Here is a 17,845-nt window from a genome sequence, read left to right as displayed (position 1 = left end):
CATCAGAAGTCTCCAATAACATCAGAAAAAGTCACTAGTTGCTTTTTAGGAAAGAAAACTTGCTAAGTATAGCGACAAAGTCTTTAAGTCTGCCCAGAACAGACTGAATTTACTCCACTAACAGTAAAGACATTAATGTATTTAAATCTGCTGCCGTCTCTCTGTGTACCTGGCCTGTACCATTACGCACCGGCACTTGCTGTCCTCCTTTTACACAAAGGTGTGACCCAGTCTGTCCTTGCATGTGATTGGCTGCATGGTCCCACCTCTGTCTGCATGGAGACCAGCAGGGCTGAAGATTCAGCTCCACATTAATCATTAGTAATAACTGACATATGAACGTGTATCAGGGCCTGATGTGGCCCGCTGGCCGTATGTTGGACACCCCTGCTTTAGATGCTAAGTCATGGCTGAACGGGCACAAACAGAGTCATGCTCACACTTGATTCTCACTACTCTCTGTGAAAAAAGAAAGAAAACACACAGTTTACAGCGATGTCCGTGTGTGTGTGAGTGACTGTGGGGATGAAGGAGTTGCTCCGTGGCTGTGACAGTCACTGCTGAAGGAGCTCTCAGAGCCTCCGCAGCCTCCTGCAGGAGGTGGAGGTGCTGTCCATCATGGAGGACAAATAAAGCTTTATAACTGAACAGCTCGCTTAAACACAATATCTGTGAGAGTTGTATCATATGCACTTTACAATCACAGCGACACACATGTGCACACACACTGTGCTCTGAAACAAAGTGCCATTAGAGCTGATCCAGAGCCAGAGCAGAAAGCTGACTCAGCAGCAGTGAGCCTGATATTTCTTTGTAACATAGCTCGAGTGCTGCTTTGTTTCCTTTGCTTTGTGTCTCTATCTGTAGCGTTGTGACTGTGCGACAATTTTCCTGTGACGCACCGCGAAACAGCAAGCGCCGTACGAAACATTCAAGCACTTAGCCGTCCTATACAAATCCTTCTCTGCTGTGCAGCTTCGCTATTTTCAAGAAACACTGTTTGTTCTCAGTGAGTCATTTAAACTGTACTCTCTACACACACACACATGCAAACACACACATGCAAAACAAGCCAAATAAATCTATCTGTGTAGCTGCTGATACTTAACACGAGTGTTGTCTGAAGAAGATGACTCTGTTGCCATGGTAATCTCTGCATGAATGGATGCACAGATGGACTTAGCCTCATTTTTTCGTGTTATTATTTTTTTCTAACTTCTTCATACTTTCTTAACTCTGATTTTCTTCATTTATAAACCTTAAAACTTGAACAAAGAGCAGTTTAAATTACACACAAGGACGTAATTATCACTTTAAAGCAAATAAACTGTCTCTAATTTTATGGCAGTTTGGTTTTAATTGCGAGAGAAAGAAAATCAACCAAGACTCCAGAAAGTAACAAAGTGTTTCCTTGTTTGTGAGCAAACCTGCAGACTGAGCAGGTCTAATGATGACGTCCCTCTGTGTAAATCATCGTTCTTTACTTTAGAAAAGCCTTTTTAAAAGCTGCCTTCGGCTCGTGTGCAGCCTGACACAGTGTTATCTCTGGGATTTCCCTCAGGTCTGCAGAAAGTGTCCTTAAAGTTGAATATTGTGACAAAGTGAATGTAACAGTGAGACTGAGCTGCTCCGTCTGTTTCTGCTGACTTCAGCTCCTTAAACATCCTGATTTATCAGCACTGCAGGGACACGAATGTCACTGTTACAGAGACGCACACAGAGCAGGAATGTGACTGAATATCACTAACAGGAAAAACACCTTCAGCCTCAAACATGCAGTCAGCTGCTGCACTGGCCTAATGACAGACGTGAGCGGAGCTCAGGGAGCAGCAGAGGGTGGAGGCTCATTTCATACGTCTTTAAACTCAGCAGCGTGAAGTCCAAAGAGACTGACATGTGACAGAGAAAAGCATCAGTGCTGTGGGTTCCAGCCTCACTTTATAGTTTGTTTTTATTTGTCTGGATGATGCAGGGAGCCTGGCTCAACAGCTGCTGTCATGTTGTAACCATGTTCCTGTGACTGTACTGTGATAACTCTGTGACTATGTGATGGACTCACTGTTGATGGTGTCCTGTATTAAAGTGTTACTGCAGCCCACCTGTCTGTGTGTCACTGTCTGTTCCTCCAACCTGAGGACTGCAGCATCTTCAGCAGCAGCTGTTCGCTGTTTGCACCATCTGCTCAGAGATTCTTCAGTTTAAACGTCTTTAATCTGTGCTTAATACTCAACAATGAGGCTACATCGAATGTTATATGTCTTGTTATTCTCCTCAACTCAGAAACTACTAAAATATAATCAGAACCAAACTGGAGTGTTGCAAAAATTGGTGGGGGGGGGGGGGGCAGGCGTGAATAAGTGCAGCAGCCCCACCCACCAGCCTCTGAATAACACAGCTGGCCTCCAAGGCCCCATGTGTGTGCAAAATACCCAATTACTACATTACACTTTACTACACTAAGGACTGAAGAGAACACAGTAACAGGAAGTTAGCATGGTTAATGCTAACTGCTAATGAAGGCACAGCTAGCGTGTGTCGTCAGTGACTGGGCATGCTTGCTCTTCTGTATATTGATGCTATGCTAGAGCGTTAACAGTTCCTGTACTCCATGACACCGTGTGTGTGTGTGTGTGCACTGCACAGAGTGGCTGTGACAGTCACTGCTGAAGGAGCTCTCAGAGCCTCCACAGCCTCCTGCAGGTGGTGGAGGTGCTGTCCATCATGGGGACAAATGAAGCTTTAGAATTGAACAGCTCGCTTGTTTGAACGTATTATCAGTGAGAGTCGTATCATATGCACTTTACAATCACAGCGACACACAATGATGTAGAATATGAGCCAACAGGCCACGTGCTGACTCGGCTCTAAAGCAACGTGCCATCATGATGATGGAAATACTTGATGATGACGATGATGATGATGATGGTTTTAATAAAGCACTTATTATTTCGGTCCCTGTGTTTGAATCCTTCCTGTGTAGTTTCAAGACTTCCTTAGAAAAGGTTGTTTGTTGACAATGAGCCAATTATGATGTACCTCTCAAACCAATCCAAAGCTATTACTGTCTCAGTGCTCACACACACACACACACACACACACACACACACACACACACACACCTACACACACACACACAGAGCTATACCTCCCAAAATAAATCCTTTTAGAAAATAGAAAAAAACACACTTCTGTATCTTCTAAGTGAAGATGACTCTGTTGCCATGGTGAATTCATGTTTTAGTGGATGCACCGATGCAGTAAGCCCACTCGTCCCACTGTTATTATGGGTTTTTTCTAACTTTCTCATAATTCCTCCAACTCTGAATTGATTTGTTAATTAAAGGAGCAGGAAGATAAACTAAACAAACACGTGAAGACCGTGTATGAAGGGAATTTCATGTCACTGAGTGAGAAAGTAAGTTTGAAGCTTAAATGAGCTGTGAGCCACTGTCGTCTCATTGGAGGCAATGTCTCACACAAAGTGTCTCAAAGCTGCTTTCCTCCTCATGTTCAGCAGGGGGGGGGGGAGCTGCTCTCAGATACATGACATCACATACAGTAAGCTGAAGCTTTATAGGAACTCTTATATTTGCTCCTCCTTATAACTGAATGCCCACAGTTCATGTGAGCCGCTCAGCAGTGTGATGTTCACAGTCCATCTGTGGCTCTGATTCAAAAAGTGCTTATTATAGATGCAGACAGAAATCCTCTGCTTCATCTGTTGAAGCTCCGCCAGCAGCAGGAGCAGAAAAACCTCCACCTGCCTGAGCAGAAATTAAGCGATTATAAATAAAAGACTGTAGAGGCTTAAATAACCACTAAACTCAATCATAAATGAACACTGACTCTTATCTGTCGTTCACTTCGTGTGTCAGGATGCAGTTTGGCTTCATTGTCTTCACTTTGACTAAATTCACAAATACAGAGAGCGTTCGAGGGTGGGTCCGTCGACCAGCCAATGAAGTCCCTTTGTTTAAAATTGCTGTGATTTACACATCGGGGAAAGCAAACGACCTCTGGATGAAGGAGCTGCTCTGTGGCCTCCTGCAGGAAGAAACTGTCCATCATGGGGACAAATAAAGCTCTAACACCTCCCTTGTTTCACACATATTATCTGACACCTGCTTCCTTTAAGAAGTCAGTGAGTATTTGTTCTACCTGCCAGCAGGTGAAAGTCGTATCATATGAACGAGACAATCACAGCGACACACAATGATGTAAAATATGACCGGGGCGAAACTGCTTTACGCAACACGCTGTCTTCATCATGATCTCAGGCCTGCCGTCTGATGCTTAACTCTAACTATGAAGGTGGAATGTATATCACCATGGTAACCCTAGCCTGGTCTGGAACAGGTGAGTGGTCAGCAGGTACGACCAGCCCGTCTACTGACCAATCAGCTCTCATGAGGGTGTGTCAGAGCTCTGTGGAGAGCAGCAGGGTCCACGGTTGTTCACAGCCTCTTTGTTCCTCTGATGAGCGTCAGTGTTGATTAAAGAAGCTCAGACACAACTTTACTCCCTGATTATTCCTCCCATCAGCTGCTCTGTAAACATTCATATAGGATCCTTTGATGACCTTTGTGTCTGTGAACTCTGTTTTTCTATTTAAATTTTGTCTGTGCGTGAAACAGGTGACATTATGAAAACTCATAAATCACTAATAAAACAAGTTTTAAAAAGAGACTTTTTCTTTGACAACATTTTATTTGATGGATTTTGCAGACAAAGAAGAATTGGGCGGAAAGATCTATCTGGTCTTTAAGCGATGACATGACGAATCCTGCTTCCGGGCCGAAACTGCCCTGCATTTAAAAAGGCTTTTGTTTTTTTAACATGTTTCAATGCTTTGCATCTGGTTCTATTTATTCTCAAAAAGCCCCTAAAACAGTCAGGGATCACTTTTGGCCTCTCTACGTTTCTATTACTGCTATTAATTTTAAAGCTCAGTTTTTCAAACCTTATGGAACAACTACAGCCCAGCCCATGCATTAGTGATGGGATTTCCGGCTCTTTTTAGACAGCCGGCTCTCTCGGCTTGGCTCACTAAAAAAGCCGGCTCTTTCGCCTCCCAACCGTCTCTTCAGGTTGTTTTGTTGCTTTAATTAATTTATTATTAACAATAATATAAAATTATGCCCAAAAGGAATTACTAATGTAAAAAAAAAGTGGTTTTATTTATATATGTTTATATTTAAATATATGCGGTGGCCCCTCGAGACACGTACAAACCCCAAAACACATTTCTAGCGTTAACTGAACTTCCAAAATAGAGGTACCTACATCACTTAAATTACACAATTGAAAGCATATGTGTATTGTTTGTGTATTTATACACAAGCACTCATATATAATCAAATAATTTAAAAAAAAATGTTCATTTACCTGTTACTACCACACACCAAATCCGGTCCTTGGTACTTCCTGGCTTGTGTAGCCTCTAGGTAACGAAAGCTCAACACTGCCCCTAGCATCCTGGAGCACTTCTGTTGTGTTTTGTACATGTTTTGGGGTTTGTATGTGCTTTGTCTCTAGGGGCCACCATAAATATACTTTTATTTATTCACTCCACATAAAATGTAATAAATAAATCATAAAATACAAAAACCAACTATTCCCATTTCAACTTTTAACTATTTAAATTTTCAGCTTTTTCCTTTTAAACAAATTTAAAATGAAACAACACAAATGAATGACAACACATGAATAAAATTTCTGAACCCTTTATCATCTGCAACTGAAAATAGTTGTGGATGATTACTATACCTTTCTAATGTAACGTTGTTGTCCCTGGCTCTCTTTCTCCGTCTCTCCCTTTCTGGCTTGTAACTTTAAATATATTAAATAAGTCTGCAGATTTAATGAGGCTGTGCTAAATGATGTGGTCACTAATCAGGAAGTACAGAAAGATTTAACAGAATAGGTTTTGTCACATGATAATGCCATAGTCTCTCTGTCTATCCTGTGGGAGGAGCCTAAATCAGGCATGAGTATTACAGCCAATCCAATCCCACCTGTAACAGGAGGAGAGTGCCGGGGTCGTGCTCAGGAGACTAGATATGAACTTCAGTTACAGCAAAGACAATAAATACAATAAATCAGCATGTTAATAAACTGGATGGGGTTCATTCATGTTTGACAGGATCCCATCACTGCTCCTCCACAGTGCAGCTGGAAGTGTGTGCGAGTGTTCAGTCACCCTGCAGGGATCTGTGATTACTTTCAGAGAAAACGAATCATAATACAGACACTTTTCTTTCTCTTTGGTGGCTGAAATTCTTTACTGTCCAACAGCTGAGCTGGACAGAAACAGTCACAGGTTTACCAGACTGAAGGTCACCATGCTCACCTGTGATCAGCGTGGGAGGAGTTTCAGGCCTTCAGACAGACGGCTGCAGGTCCGGAGCTGCACCAACATTGTTGGGTCCTGAGCCATGGGGACAGAAAAAGACTCGTCAAAGGATCTGCAGGAGAAGAAAGCTGAACTTTATTAAGCAGGAAAAGGACGTAGAACCACAAGAAGTCAGTAAAGAGCTGCTCCTCGGCCCCATCATCGTGTGCTTTCATGCTGAAACTTCTACATCAGGTTCTAGAGCACAAACGTGAACCTGACCTGAAATGTAACACCTGAAACTGTCCAGCAGCTCTCAGTCTTTGTGTCTCCACGTCTCTGCCGGATGGACTCACCAACTGAAGCCAGGACTCAGTGTGGAAAACTTGTATCACCATCTCATGGCACAGTGGGGTCCACAGAGTGTGGCACCGGTGACACGTGTAAGCTCACAGTCACTGGGAGGCTGAGTGTGGAGTCAGTGTTGCTGTGGATTGTGTTTTCCCTTGTTGTCATTCATGAAGCTTCATCCTGTTTTCTGTCTTTGATTTGATTGTTTATCAGCTGATTACAGCTCACCTGACCATCCACTATGTTTCCTCCAATCTGTGATCAGACTGGTGCTCCACCTGGTGGTGGTGATGTGTGACTCAAAGTGCTGCCGTGGAGGGAAACCCCTTCTCCTGTCGGTAGGCTCCATGGTAATGAGCTCCTCTACGTCGCAGGTTAAACTCCAACACGAACATCTTTATATATGTTCGTAAATCACAAAGACAATACAGGTACACAGTGCTGCGCTTGAGCCTCCACACACGTGACTCAGAATCAGAATCAGAATCGTGTTTATTGGCCAAGTATATGTGCAGACAAATACAAGGAATTTCTTTCCGGTAGATGGTGGCTCTCAAGCACAGCAATGTAAAACACACACATACATACACAAAGCTGTGTAAACCAACTATAAATAACTAATCTAAACTTATATACATAAAATACAGAAATGAAATGAGGTGGAATGAATACTACAGAATGTACATAAGGTGTAGTTGCAGTCCAGCAGTGGGAGCAGTGAGACAGGTCAACTGTTTAGGAGGGAGATGGCGAGGGGAAAGAAACTGTTCCTGTGTCGGGGGGCAGAGTTGAGGGATGTGTCCTGAAGTTCACTGTCATCTCTACAGTTTTAAGCGTGTTCAGCTCCAGATTGTGCTGACTGCACCAGAGTACTTCCTGCCGGTATGCAGACTCATCACCATCCTGAATGAGGCCAATGGCGGTGGTGTCATCTGCAAACTTTAGGAGTTTTACAGCTGAGTTCTTGGAGGTGCAGTCATTAGTGTAGAGGGAGAACAGTAGTGGTGAGAGGACACATCCTTGAGGGGCACCAATACTGAGGGACCGAGTTTCAGAGGTGATCTCCCCCAGCCTCACTTGTTGCTTTCTGTCTGTCAGGAAGCTGGTGATCCACTGACAGGTAGCTGGAGACACGCTGAGCTGGGAGAGTTTGGAAGAGAGAAGTTCAGGCACGATGATATTAAAAGCCGAACTAAAGTCCACAAACAGGACCCATAAGTTCCTGGGCTGTCGAGGTGTTGCAGGATGTAATAAGATAAGATAAGATAAGATAAGATAGAACTTTATTAATCCCTCGTGTGGGTTCCTCTGGGAAATTCGGTTTCCAAAAAGCACAACACCGACAGAAGTTACAGAGTGTGAGGAGAATATTATTTATATATACACATATAAATACAGAGACATATATAGATAAAAAAAATATGAAGGGGATACATAGAATAAATAAGAATAAAAAATAAAAAACAAAAATACAAGTGACTTGCACATTTCAAGTATTAAAGTCTATTGCACCGTTGACTATTTAACAAAAGTATTGCACAAAGGTAATTGCACAGTGAAGTGAAGAGGCACTACAGCTTAGTTGTTCCCCCCTCCTTTCACCTCCCTCTCCCCTCTAGAGAGGAGTTAAACAATCTGATGGCGTGTGGGACAAAGGAGGTTTTAAGTCTGTTGGTTCTTGTCTTTGGGAGAAGCAACCTGTCACTGAACAGACTCTTCTGTTTGTTTATGGCCGTGTGCAGAGGATGCCCAGCATTGTCCATAATGTCCAGCAGCTTTTTTAGTGTCCTTTTCTCTGCCACTGACACCAGAGTGTCCAGCTTCATGCCGACCACAGAGCTAGCCTTCCTGATCAGTTTCTCCAGCCTGGATGAGTCTTCTTTGCTGTGCTGCTCCCCCAGCACACCACAGCATAGAAAAGTACTCCAACAACCACCGACTGGTAAAACATCCTCAGGAGCTTCCTGCAGATGTTAAAAGACCTCAGCCTCCTGAGGAAGTACAGTCGGCTTTGGGCTTTTTTATACAGGTGCTCTGTGTTGCATGACCAGTCCAGTTTATTGTCCACCCACAGCCCGAGGTACTTGTACTTGTTGACCACCTCCACCTCCTCCCCCTCTATCTGTACTGGCACTGGACCTTCTCTGGACCTCCCGAAGTCCACAACCAGTTCCTTAGTCTTTGAGGTGTTGAGTTGCAGGTGTTTGTGTGACTCGATGTGACGAAGTTCCTCACCAGACTTCTGTACTCCTCTTCCTGATCATCCCAGATACACCCCATGATGGCTGTGTCATCTGCAAACTTCTGAATGTGGCATAATTCAGAGTTGTAGCAGAAGTCAGAGGTGTACAGGGTGAAGAGAAGAGGGGACAGCACAGTTCCCTGTGGTGCTCCTGTGCTGCTGACCACAGTGTCAGACGTGATGTTCTTCAGCCTGACGTACTGTGGTCTGTCAGTGAGGTAGTCGGAGATCCAAGCCACCAGGCAGGGGTCCACCTCCATGCAGCCCCATATTCACTGCATCATCCACCAACCTGTTTGCCCGGTAGGCAAACTGCAGAGGGTCCAGCTGGTGGCCTGTAATATCCTGCAGATGGTCTAACACCAGTCGTTTAAAGGATTTCATGACCACAGACGTCAAGGCGACAGGTCTGTAGTCATTCAGTCCTGTGATGGTGGGTTTCTTGGGAACAGGGATGATGGTGGAGCGTTTGAAGCAGGATGGAACTTCACACAGTTCCAGGGATCTGTTGAAGATGCGCGTAAAGATGGGAGCCAGCTGTTCAGCACAGGTCTTGAGGCAGGAGGGTGAGACACCGTCTGGTCCGGGGGCTTTCCTGGGCTTCTGTTTCTGAAATAGTCGGCTCACATCCTCAGTGTGTATTCTGAGTTTCAGGGAGGAGGAAAAGGGGGTACGAGGTGTGATGGTGGTCGTTGCGTCTGAAATGGGGAGGGTGGTGGTGGTCGCCAGGACATGTGGTCACGTGACGGCAGCCGCGGGTGGATTTTCTTGCGGTTCTACACTGAGGTTTACGGTAGCGCGTCTTCTTCACTGATTGATCCTCAAACGAAAACATAATTAATGTTTGTGTTAATGACTAGAGATCTCAGACTAACAGCACGAGCACAAAACTGAGTTGCTGTACAGAGAACGTCAGCCGACGGAGCACAGGGAGGCAGACTGTGGATTCCTGGCCTGAAGAGGTGAAGGCCTGCAGGCTGGGGTGGAGACAGAGCAGGAGAGGGTCACTAAGGACTTCACTGATTCCAGACCAGCTTTCACCTTTTTAAGATAGTTGTTTGGTCACATTGTGTTTTACGTACAGTTTGTGTAGTGGGCTTTGTGTTTTTGTGATCCCTCTTAGTTTCTAGGATCTCTCGTGTTCAGTCTGCGTCTGAACCAACAACCAGATATACGTTTGTTAAGTTAAGTTTGTTATAAGTTTGAGCTAAAAAACTTCCTGTAGCCACGTGTGCTTTGCAACCTGGGATGCAGTTCTACAGATGTGCAAAGATCTGTACAGGATAGCAATGAGCTGTGACATCAACCAATAGTCCACAGCACCTTCTTCCTGTTGTTGCTCCCGCCCCCAACACACAATGAGCAGACTGAATATTCTCACATGCTTTATAAAGATGCATTTTCTCTGTTGAAAACAAACCACAGAAAAGATACAAGTTAAAAATAGGAAGAAAGAAATAAGAGGTGGTTTAAGTGAAAAGTCTGAGTTCAGCTCGTCGGCTCACAGAAACACTGATTTCCTTTTATTAACAAGGCGTCTGTGGCAACAGGTAGGAGGCTCCTGATTGGTTCATAAGGTGTGAATAAATGTGTCATGTAGCTGGAAGCAAAGCCACACCAGGCCTTAGAAGGAATTCATGAGAGTCTGAAATCTGTCTGCAGTGCAGTGGAGTGATCTCCTACCTTTGAGTTAGAGGTCTGGAAGTTTAGGAAGCAGCTGAACGTCAGGAAGCACAAATGTGATGAAGGTGAAGGTGTGGAGCGCTGTGTCAGGCTCTGCTGTGGAAAGAAATTAACTATATTTAATTATAATTAACAATATTTTCAACTGGAAAAAGAAGCAGGGTATGAACTTTGTGGCTCACTGCAAAGCTCAGGGGTTAAAGGTCAAAGGTCACTCAGGCTGTGAGCAGAATCGTTAATGCAGGAAAACAACTTTCCTGGACTTTTCCCAAATTCCGGGTCAGATTTCATTGGTCAGAGAGAAGAACTTCAAATTTGGATCCAGTACTCATGTCACGATGCTGATCAGCTGATCAGCCCTTTCATTGCTCAGAAGAAAACGGGAGGACGAGGAAACTGTATCACCGAGTTTAGTTTGGACAATCTACCAATCACAGAGCTCCATGATGTCTTCACACTCTGTGCTGACTCCAATGTATGATCAGAGTTGCTGAGTCTGAACCTCTTTACTCGGTTGGAGGCGGCTGAGCCCTCCATCTGCAATAGCGATGCTACCAGCATAACTTTATTTTATAGCGGCTGGAAGATTTCTGAAAGTCACCAAAAACAATAAAAGTGTTACTTCCTGCCAGTTCAGACAAAAAATATTCACATAGCCTTCTGACCGCTGAAGCTGGCTGATCTTTTCTGCTTCCTTTTCCATCTATTTCAAATTAAAGGCCTTCCTAATAGCTGCTGGACAGTTTTGTACTAACAAGGCTTTTATTGTGAAAGACTGAGAAACATTTGGAAACACAGATTTTTTCCTTAACAGCATGTGTTGCTCTGACAAACTGTTCCTTGCTGTGAGAGACAGAGGATCTCCTCCGTCTGTGTTTAGCTCAGCTGTTTAGTGTTGTGCTCTGCACAGATGAATCACACAAGCTTGGCAAGTTTCACCTGAGACACGAGGAGGGAGGAGACAAGGCACTAACACACTATCTAAACATACAGTGGATTTATTAGACTTCAGTCTTGATTCTGTATGGAAACAATAACCTGACATCTTTGACTGGGAGTCATCAGTTTCAGAGCATCGCCTGTAACCGTGGTTACTGACCTGCAGTCTGACATCACTGTGAGCAGCTGCATGTATGAGTGCACACACATGCATGCAGCTGCTCAGCTGGGTGGATGTGCTGGTGGAAACAGTGAGTGTGACAGTGATGGGCAGACGCATCATGAGCACGTGACTGCTGTCAACAGACACACATGCACAAGTGTATAAAGGTCTGTACCCCTGTGGTCCTGCTGCTGTGAGCGCTCACATCACCCAAACCCAAGAGGACCAAGCAGCTCTGAGCAGCGTCACTGCTGACAACACAAACATGTGCAGGAAAGCTGTGCTGGCTTTGATTCTTCTCTGCCTCTTTACAACTTCTGTAGGTGAGTGTTTGCATGAGAAAGATGGAAATGGTGTGTTTTGTCTGCACAGCAGTGATCATGCACAGGTATATGTGTCTGTTTCTACACGTGTGCATCATTTAGACTCTTCTGATGATGGAAGGAAAATGAAAACAGCATTTTCTTCACTTCTGTGACTAAAAATCTGCTGTTTTCTTTTCTATGCTACGTGTTTATTTTTGCATTTCTGTGAAGATTCAGACATCGGCACTGATTATCTTTTACATGTCAAGAGTTTTTATTACCGTGTGCTCAAATATGAGATTTGGAAGGAGCGCTTGATTGTTTTGTAGAAGTGTTTGAAGTCTCTGTGCTGAATGACAGACACTGATTCATGCACATGAGAAGTAAAAGCAGTGATTCGAGGCTCTTGTGTTTGTAGTTTATAGGAAATAGTCATGTTTAAGCTTTGCCTCAGATTTCAGTGTGCAGGAAAAGGACATAATAATGAGTGGAAGGAGCATTTTTGTGGAAAACACTTGAAGACAAATTTTGACAGCAGTGGCGTTTCCACACCAGATATACCAGTACGGGCTCAGGGTGTTTTTATGGGGGCACAGCATCAAAACAAGAGGCGATATTGAACTGTTTTATCTATGAAGTGAAATAATGGGAAAGAGGATTTGTATGTAGGAAATGAACCATGTGTGAAATAAATAAATGAAATTTGGAGCACAAACAAAGTGAATGAACATTTAACATTTAAACAGGAGATTTTACACCCTGCACATCTTTAAAAAGCACTGACTGACATCACTGTGGACTGAAACATCTGCACGCATGACAACAGGCAGAGTCCATAGTTACAGAGAAGTTGAGGAGGACTTTCCTACCAGCTGGGCTGGAAGCTGCGCCTCCTGTCCCCCATTCATGTGGTGGATCGTCCTCAGACTGGGGGGTCGTCCTCCCTCCTAATGATGTCTGAAAAGAGAACATGAGGCTGTAACTGAGAACTACAGTAACTTATTACTTTGTCTTTTCATTAGTGTTAATGAAACTGTGTGGAGTGTAATCACAGGGCAGTGTGAGACACACAGGTCTGAGGGCTGGTCCACTGTGTCCTCCTCCTCTCTGTAGTTCCCTCACGCTCTTTGCTAACAAGGAACAAATGTCTGCTTTTCTTTCATGTCAGCTGATGTTGTTCCAGCTGTGACACTGAGCTCCTGTGTCAGCTTCATTTTTCATGTACGTTTAAAGTAAAAGGATGAAGTCTGTCTCTGTGCGGACCGGATTTGTTCAGTGTTGAAGCCATGAAGCTGGATTTCACTGTGACGTCACCAAACCGTACCGCTTACCTTCGTCTCTTCACCTGTTATCACGTTAGTCTGCTTTAACTATGCGCGCTTCTTTCTGAGCGCGAATGTTCTGAGAGAGCGAGTGTTCAGCGCCCTAAAGAGCCCGGGTTGAACACAAACTAGAACACTAGTTTTGTTTCAGAAATTAAATCATCATCGTCTCTTCAGCCTTCACGGGACCGCGGATCAGTGAGCCGTCATTGTGAGCCGCAGTGGAGACAGCCGCCTCTCGTCCGCTGCGCAAGTTTTCTTGCGCTTCTACACTCCGCTTTACGGCAGCGCCTTCAGTGCTGCGCTGATCACAAACATGGACGCGCGCTCACATGCCAAACGTACGGGCGCGCGCACACATACCAGCAGCCTGATTGCAGGTGGGACAACAGGTCACTACCAGCCAGAAGATTGGTCTGCATCAGTCTATGTGCCAAATATCTTTGGGCAAGATAGTCACCCCAGGTTGCTCTCTGATGCATCTATTGGAGTATGAATGCATGTATATGTTAGATAGAAAGCTTTTCTAGAGAAAGAGCACAGAAAAAAGTACTTGTGCAAAAGAGTGTTAATAGCTGAATGGGGAAAGTTGAGTAAAGCACATTAAGCGCTCAGATAGAGCAGAAAAGCATAAAATAAGTCCATTTACATGTCTCAGAACAGCATCGCCAATTACCAGAGTTTGATCCCCAGCCGGTGTGTGCCGCCGAGTGGATCAAGAGGGCAAAGCCGAGTCTCCAATTCAGTAATCCTGGCCTCCAGAGCTGCAAGTAGGCTACAATTATAACAAGTATTATTACTGCTAAAGGAGGCCGAGGAGTAACTAAACATCTAACACAAGGAGCAGAAAAGTGCAGGAAGGACAGGTGAAGAGCTGTAAGCGAGTCAGCTACGAACTAAACTAAGCTAGTGAAACCCTAAAGACACAATAAGTGATTACTGACATGTGTCAAAATGATTGACGCAATGCTTCAGAAACACTGTGCCCAGGCTCGTCTGAACAGAGTTAGTGATCAGTCAATCAATTCTCCTTCAGAACCTCATTCAATGGTTTATAAAGAAGTGAATCATCGGTGGGATTTGTGCTGTGCTGTGCTGTCTCTGTGGGAGAGAAAGTGAACCAGCGTGTGTGGTAATGAGAGTTGTCATGGAGCCAGCGAGGAAAAGAGGAAGCTCTGCCTGTTTCTAAATAACAACCCGGCCATCATTCTGCCCCCAGGTCTGAAATGTACAGTGACAAAACTTTCACATGATGTTAAACAGAAGCTGTCAGCTTGGCTCTGTTAAGTGGACAATCATAATGAAGAACTTCGTTGTAACTTGTAGATTCAAGCCTCCCTTCATAAGTTTGGCCAGCAGATGTCACCAAAGAGGACTGTGTTGGAAAGCCTCGAGTAATTAACCCTTTTTCAATATGAGCTTCAGAAAGTTTATTATGGCCCTCACTGTGTGTGTTGTAACAGGAACAGGAAGTGATACTCCACCACAAAGAGAGCAAACACCAAGTGACAGCAACACCGAAAGCCAGAAGACTAAAGGTAAGAACCTCAAATGTCTTCCACACCTCACTTTTATACCTGCTCACTCTTTCTCCCTCCTCTCCTACTGGACATCACGTCTTCACACCAATCAAGTTGTTGATATTTAATCATGTGATGTCCACCTACACCTTTTAGGTCTCTCTCTGACTTACACGATTTAACACAAAGTTTAAACTTTAAAGTTTCTCCATTGATTCCACCATCAGGCCGGGCTCTGTGTTTGTTTCTCCTCAGTTAGATTAGCTGGTAACAATAAAGTGCCTGTAGGTGTGAATGTGAGTTTAACTGAGCTGTAACTCTGACACTAAAACCACATTTTTGTCTCAACAAATGACTTCAAACTCGTGAGGCCAAGAATCTTAATGTGGTCCCCACAAGTATAGTAACACACACACACACACACACACACACGCACACACACACACTTTCACCTGTTTTTTTCTCAAGTTTTCGTTCTCTCTCCATTAAAACCAAATTGCCATAAAATTAGAGACAGTTGCTTTGCTAAAACATGGTAGTGATTATGTCCTGGTGTGTTATTTTCAGACGTGGGAAAATCATGAGAATTAGAGAAAAATACTAACAAGAGAAAAACGAGGCTACGAGCATCCATTCATGCAGGGGTTACCATGGCAACAGTCCTCTTCTTCAGACAACACTCATGGGTTAAATATCAGCAGCTACACGGACTAAAAGTATAAACACTTCATTTCGAAAATGGATTGTGCATATGTGTGTGTGTGTGTGTGTGTGTGTGTGTGTGTGTGTGTGTGTGTGCGCGTGTGTGTGTGTGTGTGCGTGTGTGTGTGCGTGTGTGTGTGTGTGTGGAGAGTACTGTTTAAACGACTCACTGAGAACAAACAGTGTTTCTTCAAAGTAGCGAAGCTGCACAGCAGAGAAGGATATGTAAAGTTAAACAAGGACGGCTAAGTGCTTGAGTGTTTCATACGGCGCTCGCTGTTTCACGGTGCGTCACAGGAAAATTGTCGTACAGTCACGATGCTACAGATAGAAACACAAAGCAAAGGAAACAAAGCAGCACTCGAGCTATGTTACAAAGAAATATCAGGCTCACTGCTGCTGAGTCAGCGTTGAAGCTGCCTGCTCTGGATCAGCTCTAATGGCACTTCAATGAGCTCCTTCATCCCCACAGTCACACACACACACACACACACAGTACATTCAGACCATGGTTCTGCCTCCTACATCAGCCAGACAGGATTTAACAATAATAATAATACTTAATTTTTAAAAAAAAATTCATTTCTGCACTTTTTCAAAACAGCGGAACAAAAAAGAAGCAAAAAGAGCTTTTAGAGCCTACTTGATGCTTCACAGGGCGGATGAGTAATCCACTTCAGATTCCATCTACTACTTCAATTACCTGATCCGGAGTCTCTGTGGATATTCAAACACTGACTGCACTAATCATTATTTATGTACCAACCTTTAGATGCATAAAACACTGATCAGTGATTGCTGTTTACAATCCAAGTCCCAGAAAAGTTGGGATGCTCTTTAAATTCTTTACATTTGAATAGATGAAAACTGAAAGACTTTCAAATCACATGAGCCAATATTTTATGACTGTTTGTCATGAAAGGAGCTTGAAAACAGTCTTTCTGTCCTGTGTTGTCTCCTCTGTCCTGCAGACCTGACAATCATCCGAGCTGTGCGTGGACAGGACGTCGTTCTGCCGTGTCAGGTTCAAAAAGATTATCCCATCGCGGCTGTAGTGTGGAGGAGAACTGACGTGAAGCCAGAAGAAGTGCTTTTGTACCAGAGCAAGACGTCTCATCAAGCCAACAAGTATCCACCTTCAAGCCGCGTGCATCTGATGGACATCGGGATGAAGAATGGAAATTTGTCCTTGGCCCTGCAGGATGTGATGCTGCCTGAGACTGGAACATATGAGTGTCTGGCTGTCGACAAAGAAATACACCAGTGGAAGATTCCCATTGAGAACGCTGACACCATCAACACCATCCAGCTGATAATTGATCTAGAGGGTGAGTTTGTAGAGCCGTCCACAATCCTTTCTCTCTGATCCTCATACAGCGCCAAATCACTAATACAGTTGCCTTGGTTACGCTGCAGTCTAGACTGCTGATGCACTGAGTGTTCCATCTTCAGCTACTACGTGTTAATAGACCTCTCTGCATTGAATCATACCTATTATTAAACTCTGGCTCTCTTCCCCAGCGTGTCTTTTGTCCTCACCTCTCCTCCCCTCAGTCTCTCAGGTGGCCCCGCCCCTCTCTGCTCCTGGTTCTGCTGGAGGTTTCTTCCTGTTAAAAGGGAGCTTTTCTCACTGTCACCAAAGTCCTTGCATAAGGAGGGTAGGGGGTGCACTGGAGCAGTGGTCCCCAACCTTTTTTGCGCCACGGACCGGCTTATGCCCGACAATATTTTCACAGAACGGCCTTTAAGGTGTCGCGGATAAATACAACAAAATAAAACTAGTACCGGTACTGAAAAAAAGAAGATTTATTCATAACACACGTGAAAAGACCCAGGAAAACCGAGTTAATGATAAAAACGATAACAAAATAACGCTGAAAACCGATAAAAACCATGAAAACCATACATTTCACACCTGAGCCTCAACTCTCGCGGCCCGGTACCAAACGACTCACGGACCGGTACCGGTCCGAGGCCCGGGGATTGGGGACCGCTGCACTGGGGGACACATGGAGCGTTGTTCTCTCAGTTAAAGCTCCTTGTATTATTTAATTAGATCAAGTAAGAAATAAATAGAGAATTTAAACGGTATGAAGGCCCTTTGATATAACGTCTCACACTGGCTGAGGTACAAGGAGTTATTGGACAATTAGTTTAATAATGACTTACAATAAAATTCATAGTTGTTCTCAACAATCTACACTCACTGCTCGTGTTGTTAGGTACACCTTGTTAGGGTTGGCCCCCTTTTACCTTCAGAACTGTCTTAATCCTTTGAGGCATAAAT

At 44.1% G+C, this 17,845-nt stretch overlaps 1 long non-coding RNA gene across 4 annotated transcripts in view; it reads right to left on the bottom strand.

The window, feature by feature from the left end:
• LOC134624356 (uncharacterized) overlaps positions 1 to 17,845 on the bottom strand; it is a 99,890-nt gene that overhangs the window by 12,583 nt on the left and 69,462 nt on the right. For 3 of the 4 annotated variants that reach the window (XR_010093512.1, XR_010093515.1, XR_010093514.1), the window contains 2 exons: positions 12,884 to 12,971; positions 6,350 to 6,427 (listed from right to left, as the gene is read on the bottom strand). This is a non-coding gene — a long non-coding RNA (uncharacterized LOC134624356). Of the gene's footprint in view, positions 1 to 6,349; positions 6,465 to 12,883; positions 12,972 to 17,845 lie in introns of all 4 variants that reach the window. The other variant, XR_010093513.1, reaches the window with a different exon arrangement.

Source organism: Pelmatolapia mariae, linkage group LG3_W, assembly GCF_036321145.2.
Source record: "Pelmatolapia mariae isolate MD_Pm_ZW linkage group LG3_W, Pm_UMD_F_2, whole genome shotgun sequence".
NCBI classification, from domain to species: domain Eukaryota; kingdom Metazoa; phylum Chordata; class Actinopteri; order Cichliformes; family Cichlidae; genus Pelmatolapia; species Pelmatolapia mariae.
This window is presented reverse-complemented; position numbering and strand designations above follow the sequence as displayed.